We start from the raw sequence: 18482 nt of genomic DNA, 5'->3' as shown, positions 1-18482 counted from the left end.
TATGGTCACTCTAGATCCCTAATCAATAACCAAGCCCTCCCTGGCTAGGTTTTCACCGCCATAACCCCATAAAACTATAGCTCCTTTGCCCCCACTCGTGTGAGGGATGGTAGAGATACCACCCCCCGACACTGGGTATCAATTTCCAATTATCACTATTACCAATTTCAAATCACTAGTGATTTCAAGCCAATTCCCTATCAATTCCAAACAATAACACGATCATCACAGTCCGCTATATCTGAGCCTCTTCGGTACGTCCATGCATTTCCAAAGCTCGGCTTCGCAAAGCTGCGCGATGCATGCGGGTGGTCTGTCTCCTACAGGTTGGGTCCGTCCGGCACTCGATTCAGGGGAGGAGGTTTCGTCAGGCCAAGTCTCAAGGCACCATCCCGGCGCAAGGCCTTGCGCTGCCAAGCGCGATGGCCCAGCCTTGCCCGGGTGGAGCGCCGCCACCACAAGGGGGCGCTGCTCCGGCCCCTCCTACCTCCCCTCGAACCAGGCCGCCCGCTTTGCCTGGCAAAGCGCGGACTCGACCGTGTAGGGCGGGGCCCGGCCCGAATCGTGCACGGCGCCCCGAGCAGGAGCGACGCGACACCGATCCCCGCCGGCTTCCGCAGCACACGAGCACCACGGACCGAGGGCTCCCATCGGCTATCCGTCAGCCTAAACGCTGTCCCGGTCAACGTCGATGCTTTCCTTACATGCTCGCACGCATACGCTACCCCTTTTACACTCACCAAACCCGGCGCTCCAACGCCGCTCGTACATCCCACGCATTCTACCACTGTACTCGCTCGTGCATTCTCTTTCGCTCCATGCTCAGGTCTACTCATAACGCTCACCACACACTCTCGCACACATTCTTGCGCACCCATTCTCCTCGCACACTCTATCATCACACACTCCGTTCCACACCTCTCCTCCGTAACACTCGTGGGTGTGCACTCTTGCACATACCCCCTCAGCGCACACCTACCCACGGGTGTGCAATCCCCTATCGCACTCCCAATCACGCGCTCCACCACCAACTCGGGTGTGCCTCCTCACACACGCTCCTCATCCGACACACTCCTGGTCACACTCACTCCTACTTCCACACTCTGTATCGCATTCATCACTCATACACTCCGACGTGCGTTCGCTCTCGCACTCAGTAACACACTCGCGCCTCGACGCCATTCGCACACGCGTGCCATTTTCTCTCACACCACTCACAAGGGACCCTCCACAAACGCCCGGGTGCCGTCTCGATCCCAAGCGCACGCAAAACCCTCTCGCGCCAAACATTCTCCTGCAAAATCTCCCCGCACAATATACAGCCCGACTCACCTGGGCGCTTCTTCCTCCTCGCTCCAACACCACCTGCAAATCTTTATTCGGGTTAAGCACGGCATCATGATGCGAGCACGGACTTTGCACATATTCCATTCCTTCCTGCCGCGAGTGGTCTTTTCTAAGTCCGGCGTCTTTCCAATTTCCACTATTGGTTCGGTTATTTCGATTTTAATTTTTTCCCATTATAATTAATTAATTTCCCTTTCCCTCGACGACCGCTGATTCGAATAAAATTTCCTTTTCTACCTCGGCAGTCGCCGGCTTCCCCATACCCCGGGTCGCGATTTCTACCCCGGTCCACATGTCTGCACCTTGCTCTGGCTCTCAACCTGCGCTCCTCGAGTCGCGTTACATCGCTGCGTACCGATGTGCCTCTCCCGCTCGACCTGCGGTTAACCTCCCTCTCCAATTCTTTTGCCTCATACGTGGCTTTGTCCCTCGCCAACTCCTCATTAATTTATTTGGCTTGGCCATTCACATCCTCCAATTCGCCCCCTAATCCCCCCAATTTGACTTCTAGGCCCCAATTGCTCCCCCATTCTACTTTCCATTCCCTCACTATCAGCCCTCGTTTCTCCCATCTCTTTCCTTAATCCCCCAATTTGGTTTCCCACATCGTTTCTCAATCCTCCAATTTGGTTTCCCATCTGCTCAATTTGGTTCCCCAACCCCATTTGTACGGCTGCCTGCAGCTGCGCAATGAGGTCCTGCATATTCATCCCTCCCATTTGCGCAGCGAGCGCAGCCCCTGCCGCTATGTGCGAGGTGCCGCCATTTTGCGCTGCCGTGGCCACGTGCGAGGTGCCGCCATTTTGCGCGCCTGCAACCCCCACTACCACACCCTTTTCAACCCCCTCTTCTATTGCTCCCACTTCTTCCCTGGGGTCCTGGGTTATCTCCAACTCTTCCTCTATCTCCCCCACCGGCATCCGATCGCCTTGATTATCCATGGCACGATACAATTTGGTTGTTAATAAAAATAATTTTGGCCGCTCCTAATTTTGACCAATTTTTTTTAGATGTTATAAAAAATTTGGTTCAGGTCCTATCCCACTCCCCGACACCAATTGTTGCGGCCAATTGCACAATTGGTGTCCAAAATTTGATCTAAATAAATTTAGTCCCAGGTTCCAGATCTCAACTCCTGACTACCAATTGTTGCGGATCTCGGAGTATGGCGCTCCTCTTACCAAGGGGGGGGGGGGTTAATCCCCTCGTCTATTAAGCTGGCCGTCCGAGTCCTGGAGCTATGACGTCACTTCCGGTCAGCGCTGAATAGGGTGGTAGGCCAATTGCTCCTATTACCTAATTACCAGTGCCTTCCGGTAAGCGAAGAAATGAGCCCTGCCCGAGCCGCGGCTGTAATGGACACGCCGAGCGAAGTGAGCCACGACTCAGGCCGTTAACAAAGACTAGACCCGATTATAGCGGTTCCTAATCGTGCCACCGGTATTCAATTGGGGACAGGACGAAAGCGATCGGATGAGAAGAAATCAGATGGGTGAAGGAAGAATACAGAATTTATTGTACATTAATGAAGAGGAAACGAAAGAGGAAGAATATACAAAAGGAGGAAATAAAAGGACACAGGGCAACCTTATGCACTCTTATATCATCACTCCCAGGACGGAACAAACACACTGACACGAAAAGGTGGTGGTGGTGGTGGTGGTGGTGGCGGGAAGGAAGAGAAGGGTCCGGGCAGGTGCTAGGTAGGCGTCGATGATAGGCGGTGAGGTCCGGCTCCGACCTCGCGCTCCGGTCCACGCTCCGGGTGTTCACTTGTACCGTGGCACGAGCGGCCGGCAGCTTCGCGTGGCGTTTTACGTGAGCGGACAATTATATCGCGGGGGGGAAGACTGGGATGCGGTGTACGTAATAAATTGTCCCTTAGCCTTCGGCCAGCTGTGTGCCTCCAATGGTCCGTGACAACGGCAAGCAAGGACTCCTTTCTCATCTGTTCGAGTCGTCCTCCCGGGCACCTCTCTCGCGCATCTCCTCAGGTTTGACTCCTTCTCTCTCCCTGGCTCATCTCTTGAAGTAGTGCTTATATTGCCCACTCACCCGCTTATATTGCCATATTGCGGTGTATAAAGCCGCTTGCCTTTTGGATCCGCCTACCGGTGAGCTGGCCTCGGCCCTGATTGGTTGATGAGGGCTCCTTGGCTCCACCTTTGACAGCCAGTTGACGGGGCCACGCCTCCTCCCGGCGCTCCGCCCTTCTTCTCCAAGATGAGCACATGTCTAATGGCGTTTTGTGCAGCAAACGCTGCTAATAACATCACGTGAGAGCATTGGGAGGGACAAACCCCGACTGCAGGTGCTACTGGCACTTTGGAGAGAGAGAGATTGGGGGTAATTGAAGGGGCCTAGGTTATTTGATTAATGCAACGCAGAGTCATTGGGAACAGATCCTTACCTGAAACACATACTAATGAAATAACTAAAGAAGAGCCTATGGTGTCCTACGTGTTGCAAATGACCTAACTCGGGTGCGACCTTTGATCTTTACACAAAAATGGGAATATTTACAGGGGATTATTTATAAGGGATTATTGCAATATTTACAAAGTGGAGGGTTCTAAAAACCGCAACAATATATATACAGTCATCCCTCGCTATATCGCGGTTCACTTTTCGCGGCTTCGGTACATCGCGGGTTTTTCTCGCTAGTATATGTAAAATTATATCGCGGATTTTTCGCTATATCGCGGGATTTTGCGGTATAAATGTATTTTTATATACTATTATTTTAAATATTTTTGTGGTAAAATAAGCATTTTCTAGCCTAAAGAATTAAAAAACGTAAAGAAATAAGAAAAATACAGTAATTAAAACATATTACAAGAAATAAAATACTGTACATAGTGTACAGTAGAAGGGTAGACAAAGAGTCGTGCGTATGGAAAACGCAGATGCGGCAGCTTCCACTTGCGCTAGTTACCCACGTAATGGGTAACTGTAATGCTCTTTCTGGCTGTGCAGTACATTCATCATCGTCATCACCTTCATCGTCATCAGTACTGCACAGCTAATTCATCATCATCTTCATCACGCAAGTTGTAGTATTGAAGGGCCGGGGCTCTTGCTTGATACGGACGAAATGACGGGCAAGACACAAACTCGTCCGAGAAGATATTTATTCTCAAAACCAACTCGGGAACACTGAAAAGCCCGTTTATCGGGCTGCATTATAAAGCACAACCAGAAACCGAAAGCCACGCCGCTCAAGCGTGGCGTGCTTCGGTGGTCACGTGATCAACAGGTGTAGCTGATTATACCCGCAAAGCGCGGCACGCTTTAGCGGTCACGTGACCAGCCACTCTCGCGCCGGGGATCCCCGCCGGTGACGTCACTGGCTGGAGCAAGGAGATTCTGATGCTGGTCTTGCTTGGGGGACCCATGGGTAGCTACAGTATCTTCAATGGTGAGTACCCATTATAATTTTATATGTTGTTAAAATTACGTATGTTTAAGAGTGTAAAAAGTGTTTAAGAGTATAGGAAGTGTTTATAAGAGTATGGGAAAGGTTAATAAGAGTGTGGGGAGGGTCATAAAGCTTTAAAATATATATAAATAATAAAATAAAAATATGGTCGCTACTTCGCGGATTTTCGTTTATCGCGGGGGGTTCTGGAACGTAACCCCCGTGATAAACGAGGGATCACTGTATATATATTTTTATTTTTTAATTTATTTATTTATTTATCTGTCTTGTCTTGTCTTGTCACTGAACTACTTTCTCAAACTTTTGTGAAATCGTACCAAACTTCTGGTATGCACATATCTCTCCCGTCGGTATGTCCTAAGGGTGTTTTTTTTGGAAAAATTCCTTTTTTTTTTCTTTTCTTTTTTTTTTTTTAATTTGTTTTTGGGAAAAAAAATTGTTTTCAACTTCAATTGTTTATAAAATGTGATATCACGTATATTACAAATACATTTGTGCAAAATAATTGTTTGAATTATGATTGGTTTAAACCATGACAAAACGGTAACTCGGGTGCAGTCATTTATCTATATATCAGCACATCTGGGCAGTGTCTGTGTTGTCACTTAACGACTCCCTCAAACTTTTGTTTCCGTGGTTGTGAAGTGTTTTTAATAACGTTGTGGTCGTTTTGAATCTCGTGGTGGTGAGGTATTTTGAATTGTGTGGTGGTGTCGTGGAAGTGGATTGGGACTCAAGACCAATGACTGGAAAACAGGTTTACAAAAGATCCAGACTTTATTAACTGGTTGTTCACATTCATTCCAATACCAACTAACTACCGTTTAACTCAATGGACCAGGTCACTCTATCCGCATGGTCCTTCTTGTTCGGCCGATGTTTCTCCGTAGCGCCGTACTCGTTCATTCCATCGGGCAGGGCTTCTGATGGCAAGTGATCCTGACTCATAGTTTGCTCTGGTTTATATGGGCCTTGTCGCGCTAATCCCTTCTCCGCAAATGCCCCGAGGTCATGCATGCTCGCCCCCCTGCTGGGGAGTTCCTTCACCCTCTTTGCATCCCGATGTCCCAAGTCAATAGTGAAGGCTTGGGAATGTGTGTTAGCCCAGGGCCGTGCTAAAGCTACACAACAGGACTCCCAGCTTCGACAGGGCGAGATGCATTCCTGACATTCTTACGACCACCTGCTCGTACCTTGGTTCGTTACCAGTTCCAACCAATGAGTTACACTGAGTTACACTTCCACAATTCCCTCATCTTTTTGTTTTTGTTTATATTAACCATTAATCTAAACATCAATATAAGTAAATAATCAATCACTACAAGTAAACATCAATACAAGTACTCAATCAATCACTACAAGTAAACATCAATACAATTTCCTTAGGCATACACCGTCATCCTGGAAGAATCTGATCACAAAACATTTCGTTGGTCATTGACTCCTTCCATATTGTTAATTCAATCTATTTCATTTGCATCACAAATATCTTTGCAAAACAACACTTCACCATCACCAAGATACAACAATTTTGCTTCACCATTTTCAAGTTTTTAAAGCATCTGCAACATCTGGCAAAAACGTTTCCCTCCAAACAAATGTTGATTCTTTGTTTGAAAGGAAGGGCTGATCACGTGTTTGAATTCAGGTATGAAACACTTTCTTCTTCTGTCTTTATAAACACCTGCACTACTTCGTGTAGGATTTCGCTGTTGTGGTAACGGTGCGGAGTCATAGACTGACCCTGCTCTCCATGTAGCATTCTTGCCACTCTTGCTGTGAACCATAATGATTCCTTGAACAAGGCCTTCGCCCAGTTGTAGTCGACTTGCCTCCTCCCTCATTATGAGTGGGCAGCAAGTGTTGGTGTAATGTTGATTGGCCAGCAAGATGTGGAACAGGGATGCCGGATGCATCCACAATGATGTTGGGACCATGGTGTTCAGGTCATTCATGGTCCATACCAGGAGCAACCAGCAGAATCGCGCACAGCTGTTGTGACAAGGGCACAGCCGTTTGTTTGCAGGCAGCTCCATGCTGGTTCCCCGGAAGTTGGTGAAGTAATAACATATGTCCCCGCATTTCACAGAGGTTGCAGGTAAAATGTCGTTGTCCTGCAACTTCTGATGTGATGAATGTTCGAAGCCTTCAAACAAGAGTAAGTGATCGCCTTCCTTTCATATGTTGCCATGTGATCCAGGCAAATGGTCACATAAATTTCCTTGGTGAAGGTAAGCATCCATCTCCAAGTTACATGGGAGAATGTCTTCATCATTCTTTGAGAAAGAGGGTGTATGCCGCGATTAACTTCATTTTAGCCACAAATTTTCTTTCTCGAACTTCTTCCCAATTCCGTTAGCACTCCCTTCAAAATGTGATCTCGTCTTATCCTTATGTTCAGTCACATCTGAATCTGCTTTCCACACACACTGAATCAGATAGGGTACATCTTACCATGAAATCAGCATAATCATGTATGTCTTCCGACAGTTTCACATTTAACAATTTGTTGTTTTTCCTTAAAACATTTAAAAGTTATATTCATTTATATGCGTCACACAAATAATATTCAATCAGGTATGTATTTCACTACTAAACTAAGAATAGCATCCACAATTGCTTTCAGGTTAATATAGTTCAAAATTAACTCGTGCAGGTATTTTAGCACTACTCTAAGAAAATAAATTGTATATGATTACAATCACAAACAGGAATATCTAATTCCCACCAAAATTTTTCCCAAAACAACAATTAAGCATAATGTATTGTTGCTGATCGCGGTTTAGGATATTGTTTGCCGAGCGAAGGCTCTGCGACCGAACAGTTGTTTCCCGACTCACCCGATTCACCCAGAACTTTGGCCGTATCGCACCGCAGCTGCCCAATCTGGAAAAGACTAAAACGACGAAATGCAAAGAGGAAAAGGAATAAGACGAGAAGACGGACAGAAGAGTAATTGGATTTATTATACACACAAGCAAAAAGAAAGCAGTCACGTTTATTTACAACACATAAGACGCAGGTGACACAGTGCAAATACTAGCTTATACAGACTTAATTAAATACCCAGGGACAAGACACACAGAACAAACTCACGTACACAAGAAGGGTGGAAAGGCAGGAGGTGGATGGCTGGAGGGAGAGGAAGGTCCAAGGGGGTCCTGCAGCACGATCGGCGCGTTTAGCAGCCGCCGTTCCTTCGCGGCCCTGCTCAAAACCGCCGTCCAGGCCCCAAGCGGCTGTTGGGTGTTGTTGCTGCTGTGGCCGCCGCTTGCTTCGCCAGGACTCGTCTGACTCGTCTGGTCCAAACCCTCAACTCAACAACACTCTTGCACGTCTCCCTGTCCAACCACTCTTTCTCTCTTGGTCCAACCACTCTTACTCTTTCTTGGTCCAACCACTCTTTCTCTCTATTGGTCCACTCACTCCTCACCACCGACCACACCACGCTTCTTGCGCGCGCGCCTTTTTAGCGCCTCCGGCGATCAAGCCGCCGGCCTTCAGGACACGCCCATCGGTGTGCTCACCTCGGCCCTGGTTGGTCACGCGACCCTCTGGCTCCACCATTGATGACGACGGGCGGGCACGCCCCTCTTCCCCGACCCGAGCACATGTTCAATGGTGGTTTTGGAGGGGATGTAATTGGCAATCGAGGCTTGGCAATGACGAAAGGGGATGTGAAAGGAAATGGAGATTTTGGGGATGGGAATGAAAGGGGATCTATTCTCTTTCACTGGTGCAATGGAGTACTTCAATTAATGGGAGACACAGCCTTACCCTAAAACACAGAATAAGATATAACTATCGAACAGGGGTATTCTATTATTGGCTGACGTGTATGCTGGTGGACTAATTATGGGATGCCCTTTCACCTTTACACAGCTCCGGAGGCAGGGGGTGCAGAATAATAATAATAATAAAGCACACAATCAAAAAAAATACAGTCCTCATATCCGCAACACTGCACCCTCCTCCTCTTAGGCACGTCCCGGGCCTACAACCTTTATTTAGTGTGACACGTAGGTGCAGTTCCCTCTACTTTTAACCGGACCCTGAGTGCGACAGTTTTAAAACATAAATAAATGTGTCCCGCTGCTCCATTGCACCCTGCCTAACAGACTTACGCCCACAGTTAACCGAATTGCGGAATGGTTCTCAAACTATACATTTACGGTGGGGAGCATTATTTACAGTGACGTTATTTCTTATTTACAACGCAACCCAGGACCTGTGTTTTTTTTTCTTTTTAGGGAACAAGAAAAAGAAATTCCTGTTGGGAGGGAGGAGACAGCACGCATTGCATCGATGCACCAGTACCAATACCACCAAAGCACCCAAAAGCACCACAAAGCACCAAAAGCACCACTCGGTGCACAGTCACCACGGTTCATAATAAACACAACAAAACAACTGGTGGTGGTCTTCTCTTTCTCTGCTGGGCCGATGTTCTTCCCGACGTCTTCTGGCTTCATGCGGCCTACTTGGAAATAATAAAAAGCACAACTTGTGTTCATTTTTATTTAGGGCCTCAGGGGCCAACTAAGGGTGGTCCACCTGTTTGGCATAGGTGCCGCCTTACCGAGGTCCGCAAGCAAGATTCCCTGGCCACTATGGCCGGTCTCCAACAGAGGTGCCCTGCCCCAGAACCTGGGGTCCATCAAGTGGTACTTGGCCGCAGAACAGCGGTCCATAAAGTGGTACATCAACGCAATGCATGCTGGTTCTGAGAATCTCGTGCGCACAATGGCCATCTCGCGCACGCTCCCCTCGGCACCCAATGGCGCACAGGTCCTCAAGTGGGAGACAAAAGGGGGGAAGACAAATGAGCGAGGGGTAAGGTCACAAGGGTACACGTCAATAAAGGCAATGCAGGGTGAAGTGCGTACGGAGAGCGAAGTGAGAAAAACTCGTCCCTACCGTACGTCACCCCCCCCCCCCTGTCACCTACACTACCCTTGCCCTTACACCATATTTACAAGAATTTACACCTTTACAAATTCGTCACGACGTCTTGTCTTCCCCATCTTTCCCTTCTACACCAAATTCGTCTCCAATCCCTCTACTTCAAAATTTGCCATCACCAATTCATCATCAATCCTCATAAGGAGGGAGAGATGGAATTACGCACAATGTCACACCCACGTCATGATGCGTCTCACAATCCAAAACATTTGCATTAATGAAAAATAATAAAACATGGCATGGTGTGGAGTTACCTCATCTCAGGTGAGTGGATGCAGATGGTGCGAGGAGACTTCAATCCTAACTATCCTCTAAATGACTTTAACACCCTTTACACTACCCGGGGTCTTTCCCTGCCAATCCATTGGCCACTTACTCTATGGGTTCTAACAACCAATTCCCATTGACCAAACTGTGGTGCTTCTCAATTTGGGGTCTCACTCCCCCGATTCATCTCCCGGTGCCCTTGCACAATTTCTGGGCTGTGACGTGTAGCTCTCCCAGCAGGTCTACCCACCTGCACACCTCCACCACTGTAGTTGCCACCCGAGCTTACCTAGCTCCTCACCCTAACCTAACTAACTGGGGAAGACCCCTCCTGGCTCTGTCACCCCACTCGGTGCCCTCTGGCACTGGGCTACCCGGGTCCGTCCTCGGGCCCCATCCACAACAACTACTACCGGCTCCCAGAGCCCACCTGTGGCCTCACCTGGCCGACATCCTCACAGTGGTGGAGTGCCCAAACCAACTACACACACTAACAGGCTACACGCCCAGCCATTTCCACAACACTAATGCACCCATCCAAACATCATTCTTCCACTCGCACCACAGATGCCAATATCCAACCACAATTTACCTATACCCTCTACCTAACGCTTACACTACCCGCCCCGGGTATTCGTGATGGGGGTCCATCCTTCCCCCATTCACACCTTCGCACTATCCACTCCACTCCATAGTTTCCACCATACTCACTCCACGACCATCCATCCCAATACGCCATACATCCCATACCATTTATTCCACACAACCATTCTCCATACCTGTTGTTGCACACCTGTGCACTCATACCTGGTGCCACCTGCACCCTCCTTTCTTCCTGGACCATTTGGTCAACACAACACGCAATCACCACTACTCCCTCATACACTGCTCCATACACCTGTGCAGTTGCACACCTGTGCAATCACACCTGTTCAATCTTCAAACACACGGCATCATCTCAGCTAACTACTCCCCTCTGAAACTTGCGCTTCCCAGTCGTCCCTTTAAACTATTGCGCTCCCACGTCATTATCATCCACACTAAACTACCTGCGTCCCCACTACAGGTATCAGTCACTAACTAATCTTAACGTTACCTAATGTCATCTTCTAGGGCCCTACACACAATATCTTAACCCACCCGGGCTAGTTTTCACTGCCATAAACCCCATAAACTAGTGCTCCTTTGCCCCCCCACGTCTGTGAGGGATGGTGGATTTGCCATCCCACCACATCGGGGAGGTCCTACTATCAATTTCGCTCATCCAAATCCAACAAATCAAAAATTTGTCATTTACTGCTAATCACCGTACCAATCATCAAATTTTGCCTCTTTCTAATTTTGGGTCCAAAACACTAACCTCATCACCCGTCTACTTATTAGATCCTCTCGGTGCGCCAATTCCCTTCTAAAGCTCGGCTTCGTACAGCCGAGCAATGAATGCGGGTTGTTTTGTGCCAGCGGCTGGATACGTCCCGCATTCGGGGCAGGGACGGGGGCTTACCCGAGCCGAGATCCCACGCACCACCTCGGCGTGGAGCCATCCAATGTCCCGATCTCGACCTGCCGGCACGTCTCAACAAAAAGTGGTCGCCATGACGACCCTTCCTATCGAGCTGCCCGCTCCGCCTAGTGGAGCACGGACGCGGCCGTTCCAAGCGAGGCCCAGCGTGGATCGCGTACGGCGGTCCTTTCGAACCCGCCGCGGCTCGGATCCCCGCTGGTTCTCGCGGCACGCGAAGCCCGGCACGCACCGAGGGCCCGATTCGGCTATAAGTCGCTCTAACCGCTAACCCGGTTATCGTCGATGCCTCACCTGCATGCTTACACGCATACGCTACCCCTTTCTTGCTCATACCTCCAGCTGTTCCCATGCTCCTCGTACCTTTCCTTACACACCTCGGTACACTCATTCCGCTCACAGACCTGGTCACACACCTGACCACCGAACACCTTGGCACACATTCGTCGCTCGCACACCTCACCAACACACCTCTTCGCGCCCCCTCCTCGGCCACCTCCTCTGTGACAATCACAGGTGTGCTTTCACTCGCACACCCAACCACGTGCCTCACGACCAACTCAAGTGTGCATTCCCACACACGCTCTACCATTCCAGGTGTGCATCCTTCCATTCCAGGTGTACATCCTCGCTCACCTGTCACAACCAACTCACGCTCCGTATCACTCTCACTACTCTCACCTCCACTCTCGGTCGCGCACTCACCCTTACTCTCGACAGCGCACTCTTTCCCCATGCAGCTGTCCGTTACACACCTTTCTCGCGCACACTCTTGTGCACACTCTCCCGTTACATCCTCTGTAACACTCACCACAGGCGTGCATTCTCCCTTACTCTTGACAGCGCACTCTTTCCCCATGCACCTGTCCGTTACACACCTTTCTCGCGCATCCTCTTGCGCACACTCTTCCATTACTTCCTCCGTAACACTTACCACACCGCGCTTCCATGTACCCCCTCGCACACGCGCTACGACCGACTCACTCTCGACAGCACACTCACTGGTCGGCGCGCACTTTTTCCTCACACACCCCATGGTCGGACATTCTCGCACACCTCTTTTTTCGCACACCTGACCTGTCACACACTTCACCAACGGCCTCTCACGAACACCCGGATCCATAGCAACCCCCAAGCCGACTGAAGCTTTCCTCACATCATATACATTGCCGAATATTTCTCCACTCACCTTGGCACCTCGTCTCCGCTCCTCTTTTGCCACCTGCAAACTCTTTATTTGGTTAGTGAGCACCTCATCATGATTTGAACACAGACCTTGTACATATTCCATGACTTCCTCCTTTATCTCCCTCTTAGTTTCCCTCCGTCTCTTCTTAATTTCACTCACCTCTTCTTCCACTTCCTCTAATTTTTGCTTCACCTCTTTTATTTCCCTGGGCGTCTCCTCAGGTTCGTCCTCTAAGGCTACCGTGACCGTCTCTATGTGCATCCTCACCTGCCGGTCCTTTGTCTCCATTACTTCTGTCACCTCATCCAACCTCCTTGTCAGTCCCTCACGTACCATCTGACATTGCCTCTGTGTCGCTATTAAGTCATTTTTAATTTCTTTTTGTGTCGCCTTTAACCCTCCTAGTACCGCAGTGTTCCTTTGAACCTGCTCCACTAACTCCGTTTGTCCCTCTGTCAGCTGTTCCACCTCCTCAGTCAGATCTTCTATTCCCCCCTGTAACCTCGCCGTATTATTTCTCACCTCTTTCTCCATACGCTTTTCGCCTCGCTTTACCTCCTCGCGTACCCCCCGAAACCTCCTCACTTACACCTCGTCGTATCCCCTCTTTCATCTCCTCCATCTTTTGTAGATGCCACCCTCATCTGTCCCAATTCATCCCTCTGAGCATCCAATTTACTTTCTAACCCGATTTGCACCTCCTCTATCTGGTTCCCCATTCGTTTGATTTCCCGGGCAGATTGTTCCCCTATTTCCCGCAATTTGTCCTCCATCCTATTTTCTAACCCCATTAACCCATTTTTCACCCCCTCTAACTGATTCTCCTGGGCAGCCATTCTATTTTCCACCCCCGTTAACCCATGTTTCACCTCTTTTATCCCGTTGTCTAACCCCTCAAATTTCTTGTCTAACCCCTCAAATTTATCGTCTAACTTCCCAAATTTCTTGTCTAATCCCTCACCGGTACCCCTCGCTTCGTCCCTCATTACCCCCAATTGCTCACTCTGAGCCCTCGCTTCGTCCCTCATTACCCCCATTTGGCCCTCCAATCGCTCACCCTGAGCATCCATCCGGTTCCCCATTTGTCCCATTCGCTCACCCTGAGCATCCATTTTTGCTTCTAGCCCCATATTTGCCATTAGTATGGTTGCATTAATCTGTGCCATGAGGTCCCGCACATCAATTCCCGCTATTTGCACAGCGGGCGCGGCTACCCCGCGCTCGTGCGAGGCGCCTTTTTGCGCGCCTGAAACCTCGTGCGCGAGAGCGCCATTTTGTGTGCCTGATACCCCCCCAACCACATTGCCAATGTTCTCCTCCTCTCTTTCATCCACATACATTTCCCCGAGGTCCTGGGTCGATTCTACCCCGTCTATCTCTCCCACCGGCATCCCGTCGCCTTGACCAGCCATGGCGCGATTTCAAAATTCGGGTTTTGTAAAACAAAAGCAATTTCGGTACTTTGTAATTTTGAGCGCGTTAAGCACGCTTCGGGTCCAATCTCACTTCCTGACACCAATTGTTGCTGATCGCGGTTTAGGATGTTGTTTGCCGAGCGAAGGCTCCGCGACCGAACAGTTGTTCCCCGACTCACCCGATTCACCCAGAACTTTGGCCGTATCGCACCGCAGCTGCCCAATCTGGAAAAGACTAAAACGACGAAATGCAAAGAGGAAAAGGAATAAGACGAGAAGACGGACAGAAGAGTAATTGGATTTATTATACACACAAGCAAAAAGAAAGCAGTCACGTTTATTTACAACACATAAGACGCAGGTGACACAGTGCAAATACTAGCTTATACAGACTTAATTAAATACCCAGGGACAAGACACACAGAACAAACTCACGTACACAAGAAGGGTGGAAAGGCAGGAGGTGGATGGCTGGAGGGAGAGGAAGGTCCAAGGGGGTCCTGCAGCACGATCGGCGCGTTTAGCAGCCGCCGTTCCTTCGCGGCCCTGCTCAAAACCGCCGTCCAGGCCCCAAGCGGCTGTTGGGTGTTGTTGCTGCTGTGGCCGCCGCTTGCTTCGCCAGGACTCGTCTGGTCCAAACCCTCAACTCAACAACACTCTTGCACGTCTCCCTGTCCAACCACTCTTTCTCTCTTGGTCCAACCACTCTTACTCTTTCTTGGTCCAACCACTCTTTCTCTCTCTTGGTCCACTCACTCCTCACCACCGACCACACCACGCTTCTTGCGCGCGCGCCTTTTTAGCGCCTCCGGCGATCAAGCCGCCGGCCTTCAGGACACGCCCATCGGTGTGCTCACCTCGGCCCTGGTTGGTCACGCGACCCTCTGGCTCCGCCCTTGATGACGACGGGCGGGCACGCCCCTCTTCCCCGACCCGAGCACATGTTCAATGGTGGTTTTGGAGGGGATGTAATTGGCAATCGAGGCTTGGCAATGACGAAAGGGGATGTGAAAGGAAATGGAGATTTTGGGGATGGGAATGAAAGGGGATCTATTCTCTTTCACTGGTGCAATGGAGTACTTCAATTAATGGGAGACACAGCCTTACCCTAAAACACAGAATAAGATATAACTATCGAACAGGGGTATTCTATTATTGGCTGACGTGTATGCTGGTGGACTAATTATGGGATGCCCTTTCACCTTTACACAGCTCCGGAGGCAGGGGGCGCAGAATAACAATAATAATAATAATAAAGCACACAATCAAAAAAAATACAGTCCTCATATCCGCAACAGTATTATTACCATAATTCCTCCCCACTTTTCTTTTCCCTTTTTTTTTTTTTTTTTTTTTTTTTTAACAGTGTGTCACTCGTGGTGATATGAGTTCACTGATCTTGTAATTGACACAACTCATAACATTGTCGTTATGCCATTATCTTAATTCTTCTGTATTCATTTGCAACATCACTTGATTTAATCTTTTAATCTCAGTATTTATGTCGCCATAAAAGTCTTCCTCTTGTGGTTCCACATTTCTTTCCTCATTTGTCACTTCATGCGTTATCATCGTGTTGTTGGTTACCTTATTCAAACACACCGTCACTAAGGCTTTCAAGCAAGCCACCACTAAAACAATTGCCAATATAACTACTAAACCAACAAACAAGTCTGCTACTCCTTGTATATATTCATACCTATGACATAATTATATGTCGATGACATTCAACATTATATACCAAACTAACAAGCTTCCTAAAAGGTAAATAAAGAAAATCCCTTAATATGTAACATAAATCAGATTATTTGTCTTACCCTGATCCCCCTATCTCCCGGGGTTGAACTCAATCCCCTGATCATGAGTGTAGTTGTGATACATTTTTTCACTCATGTTGTATTAATATCAGCAGGTAATTGTGTGTCATGTAGGCAAATAAATGTCACTATCCCAAGTAGGAATATCACATGTTGAAAATGTAATGTTTATCAATGCAAGGGGTGTTAAAATGTAATTCAAATGACTGTAAATCACGACTATCATTTATCTGCCACTGAATGTTCTGCTGGGCTGCTAGGTGCAGCCTCATTTTCTGTGGGATCGTCCACCTTAGCCCCATGTGCTTGTTTGCAATGAGAGGCATGAATCCAACTTTCTATTTTGGGTCCATATTTTTTTCCTATTCTTATCAATCTCCTATGGTTTATCATTTCGTTCCAAGATAAGGGGTCAGCAACCAAAGGTTTTAACCAAAGCTCTACCAAACTATTTCCAATTTGAACAAAAAATGCCAGTGAAACAATGATTCGAAGAATTAACTTCAAGGGGTCAATAAATTTATTCTATAGCCAGATCTAATTTTCCCATCCAATAGTTTGCCTTGCCACATGTCATATTATAACACTTTAATAAACCTTCGAAAAATGTTTCCCATCTCAACAAATTTCCTTTTTACAAATAGCCATGTGTAACTTACGTATTTAACTACAATTTCCTCTCAATTTGTTTGGCCTAACTGGCCGCAAAAGTGGCTGCCAGCATGCAGTACCGTTTTTTATCTACCAAGGAAGTGCTCGTCCACACAAGACCTCTACCAAAATGTTGTTTGTAAAAACAAATCTGGGATTTCCGATTACATGGATGCACTCTCAGGACATTTTCAGGCTGCTGTTAACAATCCACTATGATAAATTAATTCCTTTACCCACAATCAAATAATTAGTACAAATTGAGGATATTATCCCTCTGACATTCATTTATAGATTCATTATGTTGGATCTAATATATATATATATTTTTTTTCCCAATAATTTTCCGCTGCTGTAAGGAAGAACAATAGCTCTCATAAGTCTTAGTAATATCGTACTTAATTTACCCAGCATCGAAGAATTTATTTACTATCCATTCTCATCTGTTAACCAGTGACTTTGTTTGAACTCCAGAACTCAAAACTCACAATAGTTCAAACCAGCAAAATTTCCTTTACTATTTTCCCATATCATCTATGCCTTATACACATCCATACATACAGCCCAATTTATATTCTGATAAAATTCAAGTTTATATATATATAAAATCCGTGAGCAGAGTACTCTGGGAAGTCAGTGTAAGACCTCTCCAAAAATTGGCTAATTTTGTACTCCCACATTTTTTATGAAGCTCTTATCCATAAATAGCTTTGATTCTCATATAAATTCTATCACAATGGAATCCCAAATTACTTCCAATTTTTTTACTATTAATGAATAGCTGCTCACAACTCAGCAAATCAAATCTTTATTCTCCATCTCCCTTGACAAAAGTGATAATTTTCATAATCAAATTATATTTCTATTTTTATTTTACGAATTCTCTCGATATGCGATCCCATCCCCATGGAACTATCTATTTTCAGACAAGGCACACTGTCGGTGTCAACAATCTTGTAAGATTGATACACAAAAACAAAAACACTGACACACAAAATACCCACACACACATGCATTATGCGTATTTGTTTGCGTTGGAACCCTTATTTACAGATCCGGATGGGTGTCAACTTTATTTCAATTTCTCAAAATTTGTCCTTCAATTTTATAAGCGCTAATACACAAATGGACCAAAAAGTTTATTCTTAGAAAACCCCTATGACGTCACATTGACATTACCCTTTCAGTTCCCACAATAATTTATCCAAATTTGACTACCCACCCATTTGTATGTCAGTCGACCACTGACCTATCAATCGTGCGGAACAATAGTCCGAAATTCCCACCTGATCATGATGTGACTCTTGTCACTTGGTTTGCCAAAAAAATTGCAAAGCAATTGTTCCAAACTTTGTAAATTTAAAATTTTGTGCCCAACATAAAAGATCCAATTTCGGCATTTGATCAATTAATTATCAATTTGCTTACAAGCAAAAGAAAAAATGAATAATTCTTGCTCCGAAAACTTTTCAGACCCAAGAATCATCGACAGTTATTCATGTTTGTCCAGTAATCTAATTTGTTGAGGCCAATCGTCATTTGGGATTTGTCGCAATGAAGGCCTAATCATTGTCTGAGGTATCGGTCAGCACTGGTACCCTTGATCTTGGTTTACCCTATGAACTTGTCTTCCTTTTGGTATACGGACATCCTCTTTTCCAATGTCCCATCCGTCCACACTTGAAACACCGGTTTCTGTCTTTGCCTGGTCTGTGCACCTGTGCACTTGTATTGCTGGGCTGCATCTCTACATCCCTGAGTTGCCACTGCAATCTCTCGTTATCTCCTGAAACACGAAAAAATTCTCTGTACCGTCCTTTTTGGGGAGACAACTGGAAATCGGATGGGACAACTGTCACTTTCATTCCTAATT

This window comes from Myxine glutinosa, chromosome 12 (assembly GCF_964187855.1).
Source record: "Myxine glutinosa chromosome 12, kmMyxGlut1.1, whole genome shotgun sequence".
In the NCBI taxonomy this organism is placed as follows: Eukaryota; Metazoa; Chordata; class Myxini; order Myxiniformes; family Myxinidae; genus Myxine; species Myxine glutinosa.
The sequence above is the reverse complement of the archived record's forward strand: the minus strand, read 5'-3'. Positions refer to the sequence as shown.